Here is a 15,767-nt window from a genome sequence, read left to right as displayed (position 1 = left end):
AGAAGAGAAAACATCTAAATTCATAACATTGATTCCTAAATCTAACAAATGTGGCACAAAGAAAATGACAGAAAAATATCACTTACATACCTTAAGTAAAAATCCTAAAGTAAAGTATTAATAAACAGGATCTAATGCCACATTAAGAAAATAATACACCATGTCCAATGGAATGTATTACAGGAACACAAAAATGGTCCATTATTAGAAAATCAATACTGTAATTCACCATATTAATAGATCTAAGTAGAAAAACCATATGATGATCACCATCAATGCTGAAAAAAATTTGACAAAACTGTAAGTCTATTTCTGATGTCAAAAAAGCACTCAAGAATGTAGGAATTAATGGATCTTTTACTAATGTAATAAAACGTATATACCTCAGTCCTAAAGCTAGCATTTTACAGATGACATAATAATGTGTCTATAAAATCTTAGAGAAACAAAGTCAAACCAACCAAGCAATTTAAAAATTCTAAAGTTAGCAAAATATAAAACTAACATAACAGAAATCAATAACCTTTAGATACACTAACAGTAACCAGTCAGAAAACAAAATAGAGGAGAAAGTCCTATTGACAATAACAACAAAAAAAGGTAAATTATAAGGAATAAATTTAATAAGAAATTTGCAAAATCGATATGAAGAAAATTTTGAAACACTCCTAAAATACCAAAAACTAGACTTGCATGAATGGAAAGATGTTCTTGAATAGGATCACATTCAAAAGATGTCTGTTCTTCCCATTGATTTACAAAGTAAATATACCAAGAGGATTTTCTGAAACTAGATAAGTTGATACTAAAGTTCATGTGAAAAATAAAGTGCAAGAACAGCTTTAAAAAAAAAAAGTGAAAAAGAACTATAAGGTCAGTGTTCAGGTGAGTAGATTAAAAAAAAAAAAAGAACTATAAGGAAAAGGTAGCACTACCAGACATTAAAATATTATAACATCTCCACCCAGGTACAGTGGCTCACACCTGTAATCTCAACACTTTCGGAGCCAAGACAGGCAGATCACCTGAGGTCAGGAGTTTAAGACCAACCTGGCCAACATGGAGAAACCCCATCTCTACTAAAAATACAAAATATTAGCCAGGCATGGTGGTAGGCTCCTGTAGTCCCAGCTACTCAGGAGGCTGAGGCAGGGGAATTGCTTGAATCCTGGAGGTGAAGGTTGCAGTGCGCCGAGATTGTGCCATTGTACTCCAGCCTGGGCGACAGAGCAAGACTCTGTCTCAAAAAATAAATAAATAAATGATCTCCATAATGAAAATTTGATATTGGCACACACATAGATCTGTGTAAATGAATTCAAAGTGTAGAATTAAACCTAAGTATAAACGGAAATTTAAAATAAGGTAGAAAAAAATTATATGGGGTTGTTTAGACTTGAAAATTCCCAACTGGAAAGCCCCCCAAAAAATCTCACTTCTCTTTTCTACTGTAAGAAACAAAAATTAGTTTTCCACTAAGTCTGCTGTAAGTGAGGATGGCTAACATAGACTTACTTCATGGAACAGTGTGTTCCAGGTAAGAGCTCTACTTGTCCTTCTCTTAGTCCTTTCTTCCACATAGTCAGAATCTAAAGAAAGAACCGAAACAGGAATCCAGGCATTCATTCTCCCCTGTTCACCTGTGAGAACACCCATCTTTCCACCAAGATCTGATCAGCTTGACAGCCATAGAACTGGTTCTAATAGCTACAAGAATAGAATGATATTTACATTTATGCTCAGTCTGTGTAAAAATGTCTGTAAATGGTAGAGAAGAGAAAAAAGTTAGTGGCTTTTAGACCCACACCTGGTGACAAGCAGCCTTAAAGCAACTCCTAGAAGGAGACCCCAATTATAAAATGCCCCATCTCCATAAATAAGTCTTTCAAAGTTAAGAAGCTTCATCACAAGAGGAGAAGCCCTGGGGGAATGTACATTGAGTGCCCTCAGTAAGCCAGCAGCCGTGCAGCATCTGGTCACAGCATCTCTCCTGTGTGAAGTCAGTGGGAATGATGAACACCTTTGGGACAGCTGAGGAATCATCTGCCTGGACACAGCTGGAAGCTACTTCACCTTTGGAGTTTTACCACCGCCTCCTTTGCTCCAGGCCTCAGAGTTCTCTGTGCATTCATTTCCTTCCACTTAGCTGGGACGATATTCTCAAGTCTTACTTCCATTTCATGCAGACATCTTTTCTACACTCTCCTCATTCCAGAATTTCATCTCTTAAAAACAGAAGTCAGAAGTTGGAGGATTTTGTTTGTTTGTTTGTTTGTTTTTTGAGACGGAGTCTTGCTCTGTTGCCCAGGCTGGAGTGCAGTGGTGCGAACTTGGCTCACTACAACCTCCACCTCCCAGGTTCAAACAGTTCTCCTACCTCAGCCTCCCAAGTAGCTGAGATTACAGGCATCCACAACCATGCCCAGCTAGTTGTTTTTTTGTGTGTTTTTAGTAGAGATGGGGTTTCAGCATGTTGGCCAGACGGGTTTTGAACTCCTGACCTCAAGTGATCCACCCGCCTTGGCCTCCCAAAGTGCTGGGATTACAGGTGTGAGCCACTGTGCCTGGCCAGACTTCTGCTTTCTAACATACAACACCACTCTCTTGTGGCAATGAGGACAGACTGACCACTAGCTTTAATGTGGGAAAGGCCAGGGAGAAGTTTAAGAAAAATAAAAATGCAGGTAAATGCCTGAAATATTATCCAGCCACATTTATTTTTCAGTATTTATATAGGTTCTTAGATGACTTCCTTGCACAATTTAATATCTATCATCATCACTCCATCTACTGAAATTAATTGGCAAATACAATTTCTACTTCTAACCCCATTTTCCTCAGCTGAGTACTTCTCTCCCCTGTGGCCCTATGTTTTCATATTAGAGTAGGAGCACTTGATAAAATTTTATACAACTGTAAAATGTCACATTGAGGAAGAATATGTGATAATATTCACAATAAAAACAAAGGCAATATGAACTGTGCAATTACAATTTTATAATGTCCATACTTAAATACAGCCTTTAGAAAAAGGCTGCAAAATTTCTCACCAGAATTTTGAAAGATATCTTTCAGTGGTGAAATTAGAAGTGGGATTATTGGTAATAATTATTTTCTTTTCATATATTCAAATATTTCTGAAACTGCCTTTACAAAATTATAACTGAGAAATTATGACAGTGAAATAAATCAGACTTAACTGACTCTACTTTGCTTCTAACCTTCAAGCTGTCCTTGTTCATTCTTAAGCATGAGCTGAGTTAACTTTTGGAAGGAATTCAGTTCATGGTTTGACTCTAAACAAAATTGATAACAGCCCTTTCTGAAAAGACCCTCTCCTTGTCTGGGGACCGTCTGTCTTCGCAGGACTAACAAAAGTATAGTTTAGGGGTCATGTAGTCTCTGGTTCTAAGAGTCTGAATCTCCCCAAATTGTTTCTAGGGATAATACAATTGTAAAATCCAAGATCAGTGCTTGAGATATTTTGCAGACCCTGCGCTCGCTGGATGGATTAGCTGACACCACCCAGTTGACAATGTGGCTCAACCCGTTCTGCCATCCCACCCAGGAACAGAAAACAGCAAGAAAAACTCACTTCGACCCCCTATGATTCCATCTCTAACCTGACCAATCAGCACTCCCCACTTCCCAGGCCCCTACCCACCAAATTATCTTTAAAAACTCTGACCCCCAAACCCTCAGGGAGACTGGCTTGAGTAATAATCAAACTTTGGTCTCCCGCACAGCGAACTCTGTGTGAATTACTCTTTCTCCATTACAACTTCCCATTCTTTACGAGGCTCTAGACCGTGGCCAAGGTGAACCCATTGGGCGGTTACATTTCCACAATGCACACGTTTTTTGTTTTGTTTTTGTTTTTGTTTGGTTTGGTTTGTTTTTTTGTTTTGTTTTTGAGGTGGAGTCTCGTTCTGTGGCCCAGGCTGGAATGCAATGGCGTGATCTTGGTTCAATGCACCCTCCACCTCTTGGGTCCCAGTTCAAGCAATTCTCCTGCCTCAGCCTCCCAAGTACCTGGGATTACAGGCACGCACCACCACGCCCAGCTAATTTTTGTATTTTTAGTAGAGACGGGCTTTCACCATGTTGGCCAGGCTAGTCAAACTCATGACCTCATGATACACCCACCTCAGCCTCCCAAAGTGCTGGGATTTCAGGGGTGAGCCACCAAGGCTGGCCACATGTGTCATTGTTATAATCAGAGAAATATTATTTTTAAAACTAAAACCATTTATTGATGTATGATTTGTACACTGTTTATACTGTACTTCAAAAAATGGTTTAAAAAAAAAGAGCAAAGGGCAAGGATCTTCAACAATGAGAATAATAAAGAAAACAAAATTCCCTGAGATTATCTCAGTCTCTGGTTGGGCTTTCTTGCTCACCAAGGAAATCATTTACACTAATTAAATTTCCTATCTGTCCCATGAAAAATGTACACTTATTTTTTTTAATTCTCAGATATTAATGTGCTTAATAAAAGTATTTTTCAAATCGTGTATATACTAATTACTGATCCAAAGAGAAGACTGTACTATAATTATACTGTCTCCCCACAAACGACTACAAAACCCAGAAGTAACCTCGATATGTCATACAGATGATGAATGTCCTGGCCCACAGGTTGGGTCATGAAGAACCTGTCAGGTAAAAATCTGGTCTAACTACTTGTCCTAGACTTTGTAACTGCTGACCCCACCCTCTCTCTCCAGGCTCTGCTCTATCTCATTTACTTCAGGAGAAATCTGACAGGCCCACCTTCTCACAGAGGCTTGCCGGCAAATAAGGTAGAAGAATGGTATCAGAAGTAGGAACAGCACTGGTCTTAGGCATAACTAGAGAAAAATTATGAAAGTGATGAAGAAGAGCTCCCTTGTCACTGCCAAATCTGGGCCAGCCTTCTCTTACAATTACTTTGTTTTCTTGTGTCTTATTCAATTATCTTTACTTTCACTTGGAGTCTTAAAGTGGTTTACATCGATCCACAATGCCATGCCTCTGCTGTCCTGTTTGGTTTTGGGGTGGCTGTGTAACCACAGTAGCAGAGGAGAGATGTTTCTGTGATTTGGGCTGAGGACTATAGCTGATTAATATTCTTTTAATTCTGGTCTCTGACACTCAATCTGCAGGAAAAACCTCAAATTTTTATCCTGCACCTCTAGGCCTAGCAGACTTGGGGTTAACATCAGTTTAACCTCCAGGATTTCAACTATCTCCAATGTGTTCATTCATTCATTCATTCATTCAACCATTTATTGAATGCCTGGAATGTGTGTGACACTATGCTAGGTAATGGGAATACAATTGTGAGCAAAACAGACATAGTCCCTACATATGACGTTTGTGGTTTAGAAAGAGGTACAAGCCAAGACAAAAAGAACACTCCAAAACACCAAACCAGCAATTCCAGTATACTGTGGTGAGAGCTCTAATTAAAACGTGCAACAGGAGTACACAGTGCAGGCACAAGGATGTGGGTGGGAGGATGTGTCCCAGGGAACATCTCAGCTAAGGCCTTGTGTTAATCTGCTAAGGCTGCATTACAAGGTACCACATGGCTTAAACAACAGAAATTTATTTTCTCCCTGTAGAGGCTAAATGTCTGAGATCAAAGTGTTGCAGGGTTGATTTCTACTGAGGCCTCGCTCCCTGGCTCATTGTCCCATCTGCTCCCGATGTCTTCACCTGATCTTCCCTCTGTGTTTTTGTGCCCTAATTTTCTCCTCTTATAAGGACACCAGTCATACTGAACTATAGACTACCCTAAAGACCTCATGTGAACCTAATTACCTCTTTAATGACACTGTATTCAAATATAGTCACACTGTGAGAACTGGGACTTCAACAAATGAATTTAGTGGGGGACACAGTTCAAAGCATAACAGGCATGAGGGATCAATAGAAGTCAGTCTGGAAAATGAAAGCAAAAGGAAGTGTTTCTAACCAAAGAGGCAAAAGGAATAAGGCACCTTAGAAGAAGTTGACAGGAGCCAGGTCAGAGATGACTGCGCTAAAGAGTGAGAAGTACACTCTGAGGATAATGGAAAGGGGAGGGCTTTAATTAAGGAAACAGTACAATCAGCTTTGCTTTCTAGAAGAAATATTTGGATGTTGTGTGAAGAATGAATCAAAGAGAAGCATACTTGAAGGAAGAGGCCAGGGGAAGCTATTGCTGTTCTTCAGTGGTGAGATAATCATGGCCTGAGCCAGGGTAGTGCAGGCCAGAGGGACAGAAGTAAAGGGAGTCGATGTAACTGACAAGAGCTGGAAAGTCCTGGACGAGAGGGCTGAGCATGAGGGAACAGTGGAGGATAATACCCGTCTTTCTGACTGGGGAAATGAGAAGACCAAGGCATGGACCGTGAAAGGATAACAACATGCAGGAGAAGGTGAAGGGGTCAGTCGAAAGGAGAGCCTGTAACCGAGAGACCCCCAACATCTCTACTAAGTGCCACATTTTACATTATGGAAGGAAAGAAGAAAAACTACTTACGTATCCAACCTGGCTTGGTTATGGTGATGAGACTTTTATCTCTTCTATTTCAAATTTTGAAAAATTAAACCAAAAATTCAAATGCATCCTTCTACCCTGTTTTACTTTCTTCATCTTTCTTTATATTTCTAGACCCTTTACAATGCAGTTGGGGACACAAAATGTAAGGATGGGTGCTGTAGTTTCTAAGATATCTGGAAACAAAAGTATGATGTTTCCATTTAGGACCACTGCACATATACCAGACACAGAGTTAAATTTTCTACATACATTTTCCATTTAATTCTCACAACACTGTGAGGTAGTTATTATTATCTCCATTTTACAGACAAGGAAACAGATGCTCAGAAAGGTGAAGTCACCTGCCCAGGGTTACAGAGCTGTGAAGATTATTGAACTCACCTGTCCCTCACTCCAAAGCCCATGCTATTAACTGGTGTGCTATTCTACCTCTAGCAAGCCCTTCTTTGAGAACTGGGATGAATTTAAGACCATTCCACAAAAGCCTTCTTTTTTTCATATCTTTTTTTTTTTTTTACTGAGAAATAATAAAATATTCTTAGTAAAAACATCCCACAAACTTGAGCTCCATTTTGGAATGCTGCATGAATAATGTTTCTGGAAAGTGCAACCCAGCAGGTCCATAACTGTGCTGGCTGGGATCGAACTACTAGGCCTCAGGCTTAATTCAGGCCATGTATAGAGACTGCCAAGCAACTCACTTATAAGAACAGATTTGATAACTTACTGATCAAACTGTCCAAGCATCTGGGCCATCTCTTGGCCAGCAACACAGAGAAACTGGAGCCCTGAGATCATCAGGGAATATAACCTTGAGCTCCTGACTGCCCTCTTGTATTCTCTTTACTCTGGATTCTTCTTCTTTTTTTTTTTTTTTCCCGAGACGTAGTCACTCTGTGGCCCAAGCTGGAATGATGCAGTGATGTGATCTTGTCTCACTGCAACCTCCACCTCCTGCCTCAGACTCCCGAGTAGCTGGGACTACAGGCAAGTGCCACCATGCCCAGATACTTTTTGTATTTTTAGTAGAGATGGGGTTTCACTATGTTTGCCAGGCTAGTCTTGAACTCCTGACCTTGTGGTCTGCCCGCCTCAGTCTCCCAAAGTGCTGGGATTACAGGCATGAGCCACCATGCCTGGCCTACTTTATATTCTTAAAGGAAGACGATTTAAACTGGCAGCAAAGTCTAGTCTCAGTCTTCTGATTAACAAACACTGTAACCCAAACTGATCCTTAGTTTCCTCAACAGCAAAATGGAAAACTCGACCAAGACATGTTTATCCAATGACCTTCAAGGACTCCCAAAGTCCATGTTGGTGGTTGGTCTCTTCTCCCAGTGAGAAAGTGGTGAGATCTATGAATTTGTTCACATACTTGCTGGGCAGCTGCTGTGTTTCATAATCTAGGAGATGTGATGGCTAAGAGTCAAGACAACAGTTTCTGCCATGGAAGAGATTCTAATCAGGTCAGCAAGAAGATAAACAGAAAATACATGTGTAATAACTGAGATAACAAGAATCTGTAGTGCAAACCAAGAACTAAAGGAAACCACAGAAGGCTTTGGGTGGTGTGGTTTTTGAAAGAAGTACTGCATGTAGATTAATGGACAGTACAAGGAATGACATCCTTGGCTGGGCATGGTAGCTCACACCTGTAAACCCAGCACTTTGGAAGGCCAAGGCAGGTGGATTGTCTGAGCTCAACAGTTTGAGACCAGCCTGGGCAACACGGTGAAACTCCATGTCCACTGAAATACAAAAAATTATCTGGGCATGGTGGTGTGTGCCTGTAATCCCAGTTACTTGGGAGGCTGAGACAGGAGAAGTACTTGAACCCGGGAGGCAGAGGTTGCAGTGAGCTGAGATCATGCCATTGCACTCCAGCCTGGGTTACAGAGCAAGAATCTGTCTCAAAAAAGAAAAGAAAAGAAAAGAAAGAGAGAGAGAGAAAGAAGGAAAGAAAAAGAAAGAGAGAAAGAAGAAAGAGAAAGAAAGAAAAAGAAACAAAGAAAAAGAAAGAAAGAAAAAGAAAAAGGAATGACATCGTTGTCAAGGGGCAGTGTATGAACAAGGAGATAGGAGCAAGAACGAGAATGAGGAAGTGGTTCAAGAGGATCTAAGAAGACCCAGCTAGAGAGAAACTCTGAGAGAGAATCTGGTTCAAGAAGACCTGTGAGTACTTAGGGGCTATTCTTAAATTTTTAAACGAATTTGATAGATGACAAGAAGTACCCAAGTTAGGAAGCAGTATTTTTTTAAATATATATTTTATTGCATTTTAGGTTTTGTGGTATATGTGAAGAACATGCAAGATTGTTGCATAGGTACATGCATGGCAATGTGGTTTGCTGCCTTCCTCCCCATCACCTATATCTGGCATTTCTCCCCATGCTCTCTCTCCCAAACTCCCCACTGCCCACTGTCCCTCCCCTATATCCCCCCCACAGACCCCAGTGTGTGATACTCCCCTCCCTGTGTCCATGTGTTCTCATTGTTCAACACTCGCCTATGAGTCAGAACATGCAGTGCTTTATTTTCTGTTCTTGTGTCAGTTTGCTGAGAATGATGGTTTCCAGGATCATCCATGTCCCTACAAAGGACACAAACTCATCCTTTTTCATGGCTGCATATTATTCCATGGTGTATATGTGCCACATTTTCCCTGTCCAGTCTATCATCGATGGTCATTTGGGTTGGTTCCAAGTCTTTGCTATTGTAAACTGTGCTGCAATGAACATTCGTGTGCATGTGCCCTCATAATAGAACGATTTATAATCCTTTGGATATATACCCAGTAATGGGATTGCTGGGTCAAATGGAATTTCTTCCTCAAAAGAAAGCAATATTTTTTAAGCGTATGAGAAAGAGCTTGGTTTTCAGGAGAAACTAGAAGGGTAGCATCCAACCAGGGAGTGTCAATAGTAAGCCAGTAAGAGAGTGATGAAAGCTTGAGGGAGTAATAGCTGTGAAAACAGCAAGGAAAGGTGAATTTGAAAGATGTTGCGAAGTCATAACTGCCAGTATGTTTGAGTAATTCCTGGCAATATTCCCCCTCGGTTTCTATGCAATGAGCTTTTAAGTTGTAGATTGCTGACATCTCAGAAATATTATGCCAAGACATCATTTGTTTAGTCTAATGCAAAGTTTGGGTTGCAAATATGCTATTTCAGTCTTTAAAAGGCCCTCTACAAGAATGTAGTATATCTAAATATCAATGGATACAAAAAAAGATAAGTTTTAAAGTTTAATTCTCAGGGAGCACGGTGGCTCACATCTGTAATCCCAGCACTTTGGGAGGCCAAGGCGGGTGGATTGCTTGAGATCAGGAGTTTGAAACCTGTCTGGCCAACATGGTGAAACCCTATCTCTACTAAAAATACAAAAAAAAAAAAAAAAATGAGCCAGGCATTGTAGCACATGCCTGTAATCCTAGCTACCTGAGGCAGGAGACTCTCTTGAGGCAGAGGTTGCAGTGAGCTGAGATCATGCCACTGCACTCCAGCCTGGGTGACAGAGCAAGACTCTGTCTCAAAACATAAAAAAATAAATAAAATAAAGTTTAATTCTTTCTTCCCTTCTCTCCCCCTTCCCTTCTCTCCCAGGTGGCTGTGTCAGTGCAGGGGAAAAGGAACACTAGAAGGATCCAAGTGGAAATGACATGGAAGGTAATAACACTCCCACGAAGTGGTGAGGCTGTAACCACCACCTATCCTGTTGATGGAAGAGCTCCACCTGCCTAGGCACAGCATCCTCAGCTAGGATTTTAGGTAGGCCATTGGCCTAGGACAAAACTTTGCAGGACTGACACATTACAGGCCCCCATGTAGCATGTACTAGATGTGCTAAAACAGGAACCCAGAATCCACCTGCACCCACATCAATATGAAAAGCACATGCTCCCAACATCTGCTTTAGCTCTTTCCTTCAGCTGTTTTCATGTGTTTTCTCTTTGTAAAAAATGGCTTCCACCTAGCAGTAGACAACTCTTCTGGATTTCCACCTTTTCACCTCCCTCCTGCTCCTATAAACTTAGGACACCAAAATTGTAAGTTACTAGGCTTCTAAATTTAATGCATATGAGAATCAGATAGGGAGCTCTTTTTGAAATGCAGATTCTAGGGCCCACCCTCAAGAGATTGTAATGTAATTAATCTAGGAATGGGACTCAGGAACCTGCATTGAACAGGCATCCTAGCTGATTCTGGTATAGGTGGTTCCCAGATCAACATCACCACTAGATGCTGCTGTGGGATTGGAGCCCCACAACCTACCCGTCTGCATGCCCCCCATAGAGGTTTGAGCAGTGGGGCACTGAAGAAGTGAGCACTGTTAAATTGAACCTAGCAGAATAATTAATCCATGCCAAACCCAAACTCATAAATTAACATTTATCAAGAAGCCTTTGAGAGCATGGCTCTATGTTTATGTATGAGTCTTTGGGCTCAGTTTTCCTAGGGCGTAAACTGATACAAAGTCACACTGGGAGAGCCTATGATCTCAGTGTTTATTTCTGGCAGGGCAGAATTTTCTCTATAAGGACAGGCACAGCAACATTGATTGTATAATATCACTCCACCCTGGAATTTACTATTCATCATAAAAACTGAGGCAACTCCAGTATTGCTGGTTCATCTGATGAGTATCCAGGGTGGGTAGGCCTCTACAATTTCTTTCTCCCCTAAAGGGCGGAAATGCAATTCAACTCACAGACCAGGCTACTGAGCAAAGCTTTGAATGATCCCTGAGCACATTGTTCTGAGAGGACCCAAAAGCCACTGGGGTTGTTGAGACCACTGATACCTTTGTCCTGAAGAAGAGGGAGGGAAATGATTGCTGCTACACTCACTTTAAAGTGAGAAAAGCTGTGGGTAGCTGAAAATTTTACTCTGAAATGATGTTTGATAGCTTGTTGTTTTGACAGCTCTGCAAACTATGCTCCTCACATGACAGGGGGCAGGGCTGGGAAATGCAGTGGTCCTTGGCTGGGGCTCCTCCCCCCAGAACTGTGCCGACAGACCTCAGTGAGGACCGAAATTTCTGTCTTCATGTCCAAATGTTGCAATTCCCAAGACCACCCTGGCCTGCCATGCCCCTATCCTGTGCCTATAAAAACCCCAAGATCCTAGCAGGCACACACGCAAGCAGCTGGACATCAAGAGGAACACATCAGTGGCTGAGGACACAAGGAGCTGAAAGTTGAGAGGAACACATCGGTGTAAGAGCACAGTCACCGGCAGATGCTGGAGAGGAACGCACTGGCGTAAAAGCACACCCACGGGCACTGGCAGACTTCAGCAGGCCAAAGACTGGTGGAGCGTGGAGTTTGGCTGGCGTGGTTGGAAAAGAGCCCAGCTGCTGGGCGGCCCTGTCACAGGGGAAAACCCAGGCCCCTGCAAGCCCCCCCATCCACCTTGCTGAGAGCTACCACTCAGTAAAAATCCTTGCACTCATTCTCCAAGCCCAAATGTGATCCGATTCTTCCGCTACACCAAGGCAAAAACCCCGGGATACAGAACATCCTCTGTTCTTATGATAAGGCAGAGAGTCTAATAGAGCAGATTGACACAAGCCACCTACAGATGGCAAAACTAAAAGAGCACTCTGTAATACATGTCCATTGGGGCTTCAGGAGCTGTAAGCATTCACCCCAAGATGCTGCCGTGGGGTCGGCGCCCAGCAACCTACCCGTCTGCAGGCTCCTCCTAGAGGTTTGAGCAGGGGGGCACTGAAGTAGTGAGCCACTCCCCGTGTCACACATCCTGTGAGGGGGACAAAGGAACTTCGCCTGTTTCACTCCCACCCCTCACCCTCTGTGTCCTGGCACCCAGAGGAGAGCCCTAGGGCAGCACACCCCCGGCCTTGTTGGCTTTAGCTATGTTAGTCCCATTTTCATTCTCAGTGCATCTGCATAAGCCTTACTGAAGTTAGCCAAGTCCAGCACCATAGAAGCAGATGGGGGTTAAACAGTCCCCTCACATTCCAATCCCGGCCTTCCTTTCCCCTGAAACATCTCCATCCCTAACTCACTGCAAAGTACTTACCTCTAACTCATGGAGGCTCAGAACTCACCTTTTGGAGCTCTCCTTATGGCCTCACTCCCTGGCTGTTACTGACAACCAGCCTTAATGGAAACCCAGAGCCCTCTGTGGCCAGAATGATTTTTTTTTTTTAATTTACCTTGTCTTGGCTACAATTTTTGTTACTTTTTGCAGTAGAAAAGATTTTCCTGTACTTTTAGGAATTTTCTATAGCCAGAGAAGTCAAGGATAGCCAGGAAACTCCAAGTGGCTAGAATACCATGATCCCAATAATTAGTATATAGTTAGCTAAGAGATGTAAATCCATATGTACATTACACTTTTTGAGAAATAACTATCAGTTCAATTAAGGATAATTGTTAAAGAAAATTTCATGTAGACCCCAATCTCTAAACTATACATATGTGTACATATATATATGTATTTGAGACAGGGTCTCACTCTGTTGCCCAGGCTGCAGTGCAGTGGCATGATCATAGCTCACTGTAACCTTGAACTCTTGGGCTCAGGTGAGCCTTCCTCCTCAGTCTCCTGGGGATCCGGGACTTACAGATATGCACCACCATGACCAGCTTGCTTTTTTTGTTTGCTTTTTGTAGAGACAGGGTTTCACTGAGTTGCCCAGGCTGGTCTCAAACTCCTGGCTTCAAGCGATCCTGCCACCCTGGCCCCCACAAAGTACTGGAATTATAAGTATGAGCCCCTGCTCCCAGATAAACTGTATACTTAAAAAAGAGTTTATAGTCTAGAAAACATGTAAGTAAATATAAATAGCTGGGTTTAGATACAGTTTTGTTAAGTTCTCAACACTTTTGTAGAATTGCGTAATCCAACATTATTTTTCGAATATTATAAAACAACCTCCTCCCTTGTGCATCACCTTCTGAACTGTCATCCTTGCCAACTTAAGGCTGTTGAAATGGATACAGGCAGGTTCCTAGAGTAGTATGGAAGTAGAATAGACTCTGTGGTTTAACAAATCAGAACAAGTTTTTAAATCAATGAAGCACCAGCTTTACATGTAAATTGAGAGATAATCATCTAATTGATGTGATTCATAGATGCTATAAACCACCTTACTTCCCAAAGTGTATTTGCTCACATTAGGCATAAAATTTCACCATTCTGTTTCTTCAACTCAAAGCACTTACTCAGTCAAAATGTAGATACCCATAAGAGTGTTTTATGTGTACCATTTTGTGAAAGATTTGCAGAATCTTTTCTAAGAGTTTCCTATATCTTATTTTTATTTTTTCATATCCTTTAGACTCATTAAGAGTCCATTTTAATAGATGAGACAGGAAAAGTAGAAAAGAACAGATGCACCTATGGGTATTGGGGAAAGGGTAGAAATCTGAGAGCCTGATGGTTTTGGCTTCAGCAATTCGTAAATTCATTACGCCTGGAACTTAATGCCTTTAGCATCAGAAGAATTATATACACAGATTCATCTATCAGCTAACTCCTTTCTGCCGATGGACACTGCCAAGGAAGCATCATTAAAGTCTCTCTTCCCACTGCTGTCATCTCTCAGTCAGAGTCTCCTAAAGAACCCAAACAGCTGCAGACACTCTTCATCTGAGAGTTATGCTTTGAAACAACTGATGAGACTCTGAAGAGCTGTTCCGAGCAATGGGGAACACTCACCAACTGTGTGGTAATGAGAGATCCCAGCACCAAGCACTCCAGGCGTTTTGGGTTTGTCACATATGCCCCTGTGGAGGAGGTGGATGCAGCCATGAATACGAGGCCACACAAGGAGGATGGAAGGGTTGTGAGCCAAAGAGAGCTGTCTTAAGAGAAGATTCTCAAAAAACAAAAACAAAAACAAAAACAAAAACAAAAACAAAAACAAAAACAAAAAGAGAAGATTCTCAGAGACTAGGTGCCCACTTAACTCTGAAAAAGGCATTTGTTAGTAGCATTAAAGAAGACACTGAAGAACATCACCTAAGAGATTATTTTGAAGAATATGGGAAGAATTGAAGCGATTGAACTCATGACTGACCAAGACAATGGCAAAAAGAGGGGCTTTGCTTTTGTAACCTTGGCCAAAAAAGGGACTTTGCTTTTGTAATCATGGATCCATAGATAAGACTGTCATTCAGAAATATCACACTGTGAATGGTCACCACTGTGAAATAAAGAGAGCCCTATAGTACCACGAGATGGCCAGTTTTCTATCCATCCAAAGAGATTGCAGTGGTTCTGAAAACTTTGGTGGTACGTGGAGGTGATTTTGGTGGGATTGACAACTTTGGGATTGAAACTTCAGTGCTTGTGGTGCCTTTGGTGGCAGCTATGGTGGTGGCGGACGTGAAAACCATAAGGATAGCTACAATGGATTTGGTAATGATAGTGGTTATGGAGGAGGTGGCCCTGGTTACTCTGGAGAAAGTAGAGGCTATGGAAGTGGTGGACAGGGTTCTGGAAACCAGGGCAGTGGCTGTGATGGCAGTGACACCGTGACAGTTGTAACAATGGAGGAGGCGGAGGTGACTTTGGCGGTGAGAGTGGAAGCAATTTGGGTGGTTGTGAAAGCTACAATGATTTTTGAAAGAACAATAATCAACCTTAAAATTTGGAACCAAGAACGGAGGAAACTTTGGAGGCAGAATATCTGGCCCCTATGGTGGTGGGGACCAATACTTTGCCAAACCACAAAACCACAGTGACTATGGAAGTTCCAGCAACAGCAGTAGCTATGGCAGTGGCGAAAGATTTCAATTCCTGCCAGAAAACAAAGCTTAACAGGAGAGAAGAGCCAGAGAAGTGACAGGGTGCTTACAGGTTACAGATTTGTGAACGTAGCCAAACATAGTGGTGGCAGGGCCTAGCTGCTACAAAGAAGACATATTTCAGACAATACTCATGTACACGGGCAAAAAAGAAACTCAAGGACTATATTTGTGACTAATTGTATAACAGGTTATTTTAGTTTCTGCTCTGCAGAAAGTGTAAAGCATTCCAACAAAGGGTTTTAACGTGAATTTATTAATTAATCTATTTATCATTGTACCCATGATGTTGATTGCCAAATATAATAGTCTGATCATGATGCTGAATAAATGTGTCTTTTAAGAAAAAGAAGAAAAAGGAAAAGAAGGAGGAGGAGGAAGGGGGGGTGGGGGAGGAGAAAGAGATAGTTCCTAACTGACAGTGGTTCACCTTGAGCTTTTTCAACTTAACATTATTAG

This window comes from Saimiri boliviensis, chromosome 8, assembly GCF_048565385.1.
Source record: "Saimiri boliviensis isolate mSaiBol1 chromosome 8, mSaiBol1.pri, whole genome shotgun sequence".
Lineage (NCBI taxonomy): Eukaryota > Metazoa > Chordata > Mammalia > Primates > Cebidae > Saimiri > Saimiri boliviensis.
This window is presented reverse-complemented; position numbering follows the sequence as displayed.